The sequence below is a fragment of the Salmo salar genome, chromosome 17 (genome assembly GCF_965601325.2).
Source record: "Salmo salar chromosome 17, fSalSal1, whole genome shotgun sequence".
NCBI lineage: Eukaryota > Metazoa > Chordata > Actinopteri > Salmoniformes > Salmonidae > Salmo > Salmo salar.
Genome location: NC_138307.1, coordinates 63,574,264 through 63,584,552, shown reverse-complemented (window position 1 = coordinate 63,584,552; position 10,289 = coordinate 63,574,264).

Below are 10,289 nucleotides of genomic sequence, written 5' to 3'. Positions count from 1 at the left end.
AAAACTGTAGTCCCCACAGGGGTGAGACTCTTCTTTGGTCTACTCTAATATAATCATCTCACCCGATACCAGCTCTTTGCAAAACTCACCAACTGCAGCCATTTTGAAAGCAGTACGCTATTTTACAATGTCATTTTTGGCATGGTCTTTTCAGACTCCTGTATAAGCAGCCCAGTGTGTTATAGGGGTAAGTTATTATGAATGTATTATTGTTAGTAGTAGACATAGTATCAGTAGGAGAAGGTGCATTTGGAAGTACAGGAAATGTAGTCACTATGAAAGAGTTGCCTATGATGCATTGAATATCTCTGGGCGTTCACAAGCTTTTAACATATCTTTTGTTTTTTCAGGCGCACCAATGTGGTAGCTGTTACCCCTTGTTTGCACAATGAATGCAAAGTGCTGTAATTTCTAAACGATTCACCCGATATGAATGAAAATACCAAATTAAAGCTGACAGTCTGCACAGTAATTTTTTTGGAGTATAGAGACAAAAGAAGAAAAAATATTCACTGTCCCAATAATTACGGAGGGCACTGTGCATAAGGTTTACATAACACATGTCATGGCCCCATGTCCATCAGATCAGTGTTTATAGACCTGGTGTGCTATGGTGCCTTCTAGTGGCACCATACAGCAACTAATCATTCTCAAATTCATTAGAGGCTAATTCATAGTGTGTATACCAAATCTGGAGTCAATCTGATTTATGGTTCATGAGAAAAATATTTTTAGCATTAGCATATGTGCTAACGTGCATCTATAAGTTCAGTGTGGCCATATTTGAAATGAGCAACAACACTTTTTATTGAAACCATAAAAATCGGATGTAATGAGTCTAAATACAAAATCTGGACTGAATCTGTTCAGCCGGACAAATTTATCTTATCTGTCCAACTTGTACTATATGGCCGCCTGGCCAAACTTATCTTATCTGGCCTCCCAGCCGACTTGTCCTATCTGTCTGACTTGTCCTATCTGGCTCACTTGTCCTATTTGGGCAGCCGGTCAAACTTTTCCTATCGGACTGACTTGTCTCATCTGTCCAGCTGGCTGAACTTGTCCTATATGGTCGACTTGTCCTATCTGGCTGGCCGGCAGAACTTATTCTATCTGTTGATTCAGCCCAACTTGTCCTATCTGTCCGGCCAACTTGTCCTATCTGACCAAACATCCTATCTGTCCGGCCAGCCAAACGTCCTTTCTTACCATCCCGACAGACTTATTCTATCTGGCCAGCCGGCCAAACTTGTCCTATTTGACCAGCCTGCTAAACTTATCCTATCTGGCCGACTTATTTCATCTGTCCGGCAGACTTGTCCTATCTGTCCGACTTGTCCTATCTGGCCGGCCAGCCTAATTTATGTCATCTGACTGGCCAGCCAAACTTGTCCTATCTTTCTGGCCGGTTTACTTGTCCTATCTGTCCGACTTATCCTACCTGGCCATCCGGTTGACTTGCCCTATCTGGCTGAACTTATCCTATCTGGGCAGCCGGCCAAACTTATACTATCTGGCGAGGCGGCTGAACTGATCCTATCTGTCCGTCCGGTCAACTTGCCCTATTTGGTCGCCTTGTCCTATCTGGGCAGCCGGCCGAACTTATCCAATGTGGCCAACTTGACCTGTCTGCCCAACCATCCTATCTTTCCGGCCAGATGGACTAATCCTATCTGGCCGTCCTGGCCGAATTTGTCCTATCTGACTGGCCAGCCGAACTTATCCTATCTGGCCGAACTTGTCCTATCTGACCAATTTGTCCTGTCTGTCCGGCGGTCCGAACTTGTCCTATCTGACTGACTTGTCCTATCGAACTTATTCTATCTGGCTGTTGGGCCGACTTGTCCTATCTGGCCGGTGGGCCAACTAATTCAAACATTTTCCTTAAAGTGCACAACTGGTCAAATGTTTTAGGACACCTACTCATCCAAGGGATTTTCTTCATTTTTACTATTTTTCGACATTGTAGAATAATAGTGAAGACATTAAAACTATGAAATAACACATATGGAATCATATAGTAACCAAAAAAGTGTAATTAAACAAATCAAAAGATATTTTATATTTGAGATTCTTCAAATAGCCACCCTTTGCCTTGATGACAGCTTTGCACACTTTTGGCATTCTCTCAACCACCAGTAGTGTATATATATTTTTTAAGTTCAAATGTTATTGTCCCCACTACAACAACAAAATACAATATGTAATTTTGTCCTTGAAACATTAAATTGAAATACTCCATTGAAATACTCCATTCCATTAATTCCTATGGAGGAATGCAGAAGCTTCAAAGCCTCATTGGCCAATACATAGCGACAGCAATCCAGGGTTAATATACACTGAGTGTACAAAACATTATGAACACCTGCACTTTCAATGACATAGACTGACCTTGTGAATCCAGGTGAAAGCTATGATCCGTTATTGATGTTAGAGATGCACTATGCAGAAACCGCTCCACCATTTCCAAGTTGCAAAAATTACATTAGTTTGCCTAATTTCAGTTTGTGACAAAACAAGCAAGTATAGTGTAGAGAATCATTGTACCATGTAAACCGCTGTGAAATACATTTTCCATAATCAAAAATATTGTATTTTCAGCTGTTTGAAGCAAAAACTCAATTTAAGAACGGGAAGCAATAATTTCTAATCCCCCATATATTTTTTGTAAATATATATATATCTTTTTAAATTATATTTTCTTTTATTATTTTCCCCTAACCCTACCACCCCTCTCCTTATTGGAGTAAACTAATGGACAACAACACTTACGCTTCTACTTCCAGCTTATACATACTATATACATTTTACGGACACAATGTATTTAGCAATAGTTATCTTTTGTTTGTTTTTAATCCCATCCTTCAGCTACCATCAACCCCTCCCATCTATCTCTGAAGCTCATTTGTTTGATTTCTATTTTTCCATATATTTTTAACTGTGCTGTTTCACAAAAGTTTTGAACCTATGGTATATACATTTTACGGACACAGTATATTTTACATTAGTTATCTTGTTGTTTTTAATCCCACCCTTCAGCTCCACTCAACCCCTCCCATCTATCTCATAACACCATGCATTTTTATTTCTATTTGCCATCTATTTTTAAACTGTGCTGTGATGTTTCACAAAAGTTCTAAACCTTTCTATTCTCATAGTTTCTACAGATTGTAAATTAAAGATAAACATTTTTGCTAAAAATATGATTATATTATTGATCGATTGACCATTACTTTTCAAATCACCCAGTAATGCTATCTGCAGAGTTAGCTCCAGGTAAATGTTGCAATTATTTAGCCATTCCTGAACCGGTGACCAAAAACAAGCTACATATGGACTGTACCAAAACAAATGATCTAATGAATCTGTCTCTTCACAGCAAAATCTGCAGAGCTGGGATGGTTGTATCCCCCATATATACTGCTCAAAAAAATAAAGGGAACACTTAAACAACACAATGTAACTCCAAGTCAATCACACTTCTGTGAAATCAAACTGTCCACTTAGGAAGCAACACTGATTGACAATAAATGTCACATGCTGTTGTGCAAATGGAATAGACAACAGGTGGAAATGATAGGCAATTAGCAAGACACCCCCAATAAAGGAGTGGTTCTGCAGGTGGTAACCACAGACCACTTCTCAGTTCCTATGCTTCCTGGCTGATGTTTTGGTCACTTTTGAATGCTGGCGGTGCTTTCACTCTAGTGGTAGCATGAGACGGAGTCTACAACCCACACAAGTGGCTCAGGTAGTGCAGCTCATCCAGGATGGCACATCAATGCGAGCTGTGGCAAGAAGGTTTGCTGTGTCTGTCAGCGTAGTGTCCAGGAGGCACTACCAGGAGACAGGCCAGTACATCAGGAGACGTGGAGGAGGCCGTAGGAGGGCAACAACCCAGCAGCAGGACCGCTACCTCCGCTTTTGTGCAAGGAGGAGCAGGAGGAGCACTGCCAGAGCCCTGCAAAATTACCTCCAGCAGGCCACAAATGTGCATGTGTCTGCTCAAATGGTCAGAAACAGACTCCATGAGGGTGGTATGGGGGCCCGACGTCCACAGGTGGGGGTTGTGCTTACTACAACCCAACACCGTGCAGGACGTTTGGCATTTGCCAGAGAACACCAAGATTGGCAAATTCGCCACTGGGGCCCTGTGTTCTTGACAGATGAAAGCAGGTTCACACTGAGCACATGTGACAGACGTGACAGTCTGGAGACGCCGTGGAGAACGTTCTGCTGCCTGCAACATCCTCCAGCATGACCGGTTTGGCGGTGGGTCAGTCATGGTGTGGGGTGGCATTTCTTGTGGGGTGGCCATGTGCTCGCCAGAGGTAGCCTGACTGCCATTAGGTACCGAGATGAGATCCTCAGACCCCTTGTGAGACCATATGCTGGTGCGGTTGGCCCTGGGTTCCTCCTAATGCAAGACAATGCTAGACCTCATGTGGCTGGAGTGTGTCAGCAGTTCCTGCAAGAGGAAGGCATTGATGCTATGGACTGGCCCACCTGTTCCCCAGACCTGAATCCAATTGAGCACATCTGGGACATCATGTCTCGCTCCATCCACCAACGCCACGTTGCACCACAGACTGTCCAGGAGTTGGCGGATGTTTTAGTCCAGGTCTGGGAGGAGATCCCTCAGGAGACCATCCGCCATCTCATCAGGAGCATGCCCAGTCGTTGTAGGGAGGTCATACAGGCACGTGGAGGCCACACACACTACTGAGCCTCATTTTGACTTGTTTTAAGGACATTACATCAAAGTTGGATCAGCCTGTAATGTGGTTTGCCACTTTAATTTTGAGTGTGACTCCAAATCCAGACCTCCATGGGTTGATAAATTGGATTTCCATTGATTATTTTTGTGTGATTTTGTTGTCAGCACATTCAACTATGTAAAGAAAAAAGTATTTAATAAGATTATTTCATTCATTCAGATCTAGGATGTATTATTTTAGTGTTCCCTTTATTTTTTTGTCCAGTGTATATAACATTCTATTGGTTGTAAGAATTTTGTATAATAATTCAAATAGAAAAATTCAAAGATTTGAATCTGGCATTGTTTTGCATATCAGTTCGTAAACCATGTGCCATGGAATCGGTACATCGAAAATCTCTTCCCAACTATTTTGCAATCTATATGGCACAGCTGTCATTTTTTTTGGTCCTGAAATGAAACTGGTATACTTTTTTATTTATCACAATTTTCTTTAACCAATTTTTGGTCTTTAATGCATGGCAAGCAGATAAATTCCGTACTTTTTGTGGTAATGCTGCAATTAGTTGGTTGTAATTTTGGGTAGAGCAGACATTTCCATATATTTTTGTTAGCTGCATGTGTGACATAACTCCACCGGTCCTATTTATGATACATTTTACAAAGATTATAATTTTTTAATGTTTTTTATCAATATATTTGAGTTTAACCACAATATTTGTTGTATTATTTGTTCCATTTTGTTCTGGTGGATTAAACTGAAATTGCAACCAACTTTCTATGACTTGTTTTGAAAATCTGAAGTTTACATACACCTTAGCCAAATACATTTAAACTCAGTTTTTCACAGTTCCTGACATTTAATCCAAGTAAAAATTCCCTGTATCAGGTCAGTTAGGATCATCACTTTATTTTAGGAATGTGAAATGTCAGAATAATATTAGAGAGAATTATTTATTTCAGCTTTTATTTCTTTCATCACGTTCCCAGTGGGTCAGAAGTTTACATACACTCCATTAGTATTTGGTAACATTGCCTTTAAATTGTTTAACTTGGGTCAAACGTTTCAGGTAGCCTTCCATAAGCTTCCCACAATAAGTTGGGTCAATTTTGGCCCATTCCTCCTGACAGAGCTGGTGTAACTGAATCAGGTTTGTAGGCCTCCTTGCTCGCACACGCTTTTTCAGTTCTGCCCACAAATGTTCCATAGGATTGAGGTCAGTGCTTTGTAATGGCCGCTCCAATACCTTGACTTTGTTGTCCTTAAGCCATTTTGCCACAACTTTGGAAGTATGCTTGGGGTCATTGTCCATTTGAAAGACCCATTTGCGACCAAGCTTTAACTTCCTGACTGATGTCTTGAGATGTTGCTTCAATATATCAACATAATTTCCCTACCTCATGATGCCATCTATTTTGTGAAGTGCACCAGTCCCTCCTGCAGCAAAGCACCCCCACAACATGATGCTGCCACCCCCGTGCTTCACAGTTGGGTTGGTGTTCTTCGGCTTGCAAGCCTCCCCCTTTTTCCCCCAAACATAATGATGGTCATTATGGTCAAACAGTTCTATTTTTTTCATCAGACCAGAGACATTTCTTCAAAAAGTACAATCTTTGTCCCCATGTGCAGTTGCTACCTGTAGTGTGGCTTTTTTTTATGGCGGTTTTGGAGCAGTGGCTTCTTCCTAGTTGAGCGGCCTTTCAGGTTATGTCGATATAGGACACATTTTACTGTGGATATAGATACTTTTGTACCCGTTTCCTCTTGCATGTTCACAAGGTCCTTTGCTGTTGTTCTGGGATTGATTTGCACTTTTCGCACCAAAGTATGTTCATTTCTAGGAGACAGAACGTGTCTCCTGAGCGGTATGATGGCTGCGTGGTCCCATGGTGTTTATATTTGCGTACTATTGTTTGTACAGATGAACGTGGTACCTTCAGGCGTTTGGAAATTGCTCCCAAGGATGAACCAGACTTGTGGAGGTCTACAATTCTTTTTCTGAGGTCTTGGCTGATTTCTTTTGATTTTCCCATGATGTCAAGCAAAGAGACATTGAGTTTGAAGGTAGGCCTTGAAATGCATCCACAGGTACACCTCCAATTGACTAAAATGATGTCAATTAGCCTATCAGAAGCTTATAAAGCCATGACATAATTTCTGGAATTTTCCAAGCTGTTTAAAGGCACAGTTAACTTAGTGTATGTAAACTTCTGACCCACTGGAATTGTGATACAGTGAATTATAAGTTAATTAATCTGTCTGTAAACAATTGTTGGAAACATTACTTGTGTCATGCACAAAGTAGATGTCCTGACTGGCTTGCCAAAACTATAGTTTGTTAACAAGAAATTTGTGGAGTGGTTGAAAACGAGTTTTAATGACTTTAACTTCCAACTTCAACTGTAAGTATTTAGACCCTTTGCTATGAGACTCGAAATTGAGCTCAGGTGCATCCTCTTTCCATCGATCATCTTTGAGGTGTTTCTGCAACTTGATTGGAGTCCACCTGTGGTAAATTCAATTGATTGGACATGATTTGGAAAGGCACACACCTGTCTATATAAGGTCCGACAGTTGACAGTACATGTCAGAGCAAAAACTAAGCCATGAGGTCGAGGGAATTGTCCGTAGTGCTCCAAGACAGGATTGTGTCGAGGCACAGATCTGGGGAAGGGTACCAAAACAGTTCCGCAGCATTGAAGGTCCCAAAGGACAGTGGCCTCCATCATTCTTAAATGGAAGAAGTTTGGAACCACCAAAACTCTTCCTAGAGCTGGCCTCACAGCCAAACTGAGCAATCGGGGGAAAAGGGCCTTGGTCAGAGGGGTGACCAAGAACCCACCGGTCCCTTTGACAGATCTCCAGAGTTCCTCTGTGGAGATGGGAGAACCTTCCAGAAGGACGACCCTCTCTGCAGCACTCCACCAATAAGACCTTTATGGTAGAGTGGCCAGACGGAAGCCACTCCCCAGTAAAAAGCACATGACAGCCCGCTTGGAGTTTGTCAAAAGGCACCAAATGGACTCTCAGACCATGAGAAACAAGATTCTCTGGTCTGATAAAGCCAAGATTGAACTCTTTGGTCTAAATGCCAAGCGTCACGTCTGGAGGAAACCTGGCACCATCCCTACGGTGAAGAATGGTAGTGGTAGCATCATGCTGTGGGGATGTTTTTCAGTGGCAGGGACTGGGAGACTAGTCAGGATCGAGGGAAAGATTAACGGAGCAAAGTACAGAGAGATCCTTGATGAAAACCTGCTCCAGAGTGCTCAGGACCTCAGACTGGGGCAGTGATTCACCTTCCAACAGGTCAACAACCTTAAGCACACAACCAAGACATCGCAGGATTGGCTTCGGGACAAGTCTCTGAATGTCCTTGAGTGGCCCAGGTGTAACCGATGTGAAATGGCTAGTTAGTTAGCGGTGGTGTGCGCTATTAGCGTTTCAATCGGGTGACGTCACTCGCTCTGAGACCTGAAAAAGAGCTTGAGAGGATCTGCAGAGAAGAATGGGAGAAACTCACCAAATACAGGTGTGGCAAGTGTGTAGCTTCATACCCAAGAAGACTCAAGGCTGTAATCGCTGCCAAAGGTGCTTCAACAAAGTACTGAGTAGAGGCTCGGAATACTTATGTAAATGTGATATTTCAGCTTTTTTAAATTTCAAAAAACCTGTTTTTGCTTTGTCATTATGGGGTATTGTGTGTAGATTGATGAGGGGGAAAACAATTTAATCAATTTTAGAATAAGGCTGTAACGTAACAAAATGTGGAAAAAGTCAAGGGGTCTGAATACTTTCGGGAATTGACTGTTTTTGCCAATAATTTGATGGTCTGACCGAATTCTGTCCCCATCAACACTCTTTTAACTTTTGGTGCCAGTGAGAATGACATAAGAAAGTAGTCAAGACTACTAGCTTGACTGAGCCTCCGCCATGTATTCCTCACTAGGTCAGGATATTTAAGCCTCCATATATCCACTAATTCCAATATATCCATGACATTCGTGATTTCCTTAAGTGCATGAGGGTGATAGTTTGTAGTGTGATTTCCTTTACGGTCCGTAGAGGTATTTAAAACCGTATTATAAATGACCATCATAATAATAGTCTTGTATTGCTTGTAGGGTTGATAAATTATTATATATATTTTCAAAGAAACGTGGATCATCATTATTTGGACCGTATAGGTTAATGTGCCATATCTGTTTATTGTCCAATAACATATTTAAAATCAACCATCTACCTTGAGGATCTGTTTGGACAATTTGCACATTCGGATCAAAATTACTGTTAATTAATATCATCACACCTTTTGAATTTCTTTGCCCATGGGATAAATATATTTCACCCCCCAGTCCTTTTTTCTCACAACTTCATCTAAAATTGTTGAATGAGATTCCTGTAAACAATAGATATTATATTCCTTCTCTTTTAGCCAGGTAAATACTGATCGTCTTTTCTTATTATCTGCTAGGCCATTACAATTATAACTGGCTATACTTACTTCACCATTTACCATAATGAGATACAAATTTCAAATCTATTTATCATAATATACGTTTGTAAACTCACCATTAAAAAGTACCATGGTGATTGAGTGTCCATATAGCTGCACCATAATATTTGCAGTGCTACTAAGTAAACCTCCAATTGTTCCCCACTATTCCGCCCGCTAGAACCCCTCCCCATCCCAAGTTGGGTTGGAGAGGGGTTCACAACTGTCTTGGTGTGTTTGGACCGGCAGACCACCCCGTTCCCCCAGATTCCAGAGCCCCCGAGAGACCGGGACCCATCCTTCGAATAGAGCACACAGTGCCACCCACAGATTCGAAGCAAATCAACCGTCAAAAGCATTTCCATCGCCCTCACCTCGATTTGCATTATATATATAACTATTAAAAAAATATAAACAATACCGCGTATCTTAATTTCCATAATTAACTAGTAATATGCGTAATAACGTAGGCAGTTCATGCAAAGGATTGTTACCTATAACCAGGATTGCCATTACAAAAATTACATTTTTGGCAAGCTATTATTATTTTATCAAACCATTATTGTGATTCATCCTATATTGTCCCTAACTTCATTACCGCCTAGCAACAGATGTGGGATCACACACACACACACACACACACACACACACACACACACACACACACACACACACACACACACACACACACACACACACACACACACACACTCAACCCCTTTCCCCGACAAACAACCATAAGCTGAAATGCTCAACAGTTGTTCCATCCCTGAGCCCAACTCAAGAAATGACTTGATTTATAAATGCATATACAGTTGCAGCTGTTTGAGAAGGCATGCAAAATTGAGCAAAAACGGGGAGATTTGATTAACTGTTGTCAAGTCCTAGATGAATGAGATCAGATACACCCCCTTCCCCTGAAAGATACGCTGGTCCCCCGTTGTGACCATTTTCTCAAGCATCTCTGTGCAGTCAGACCTTTGATTATATTAACATTAACATCGACAGAGCTGAAGTGGAGCAGGTCGAGAGTTTCAAGTTCCTTGGTGTCCACATCACCAACAAACTATCATGGT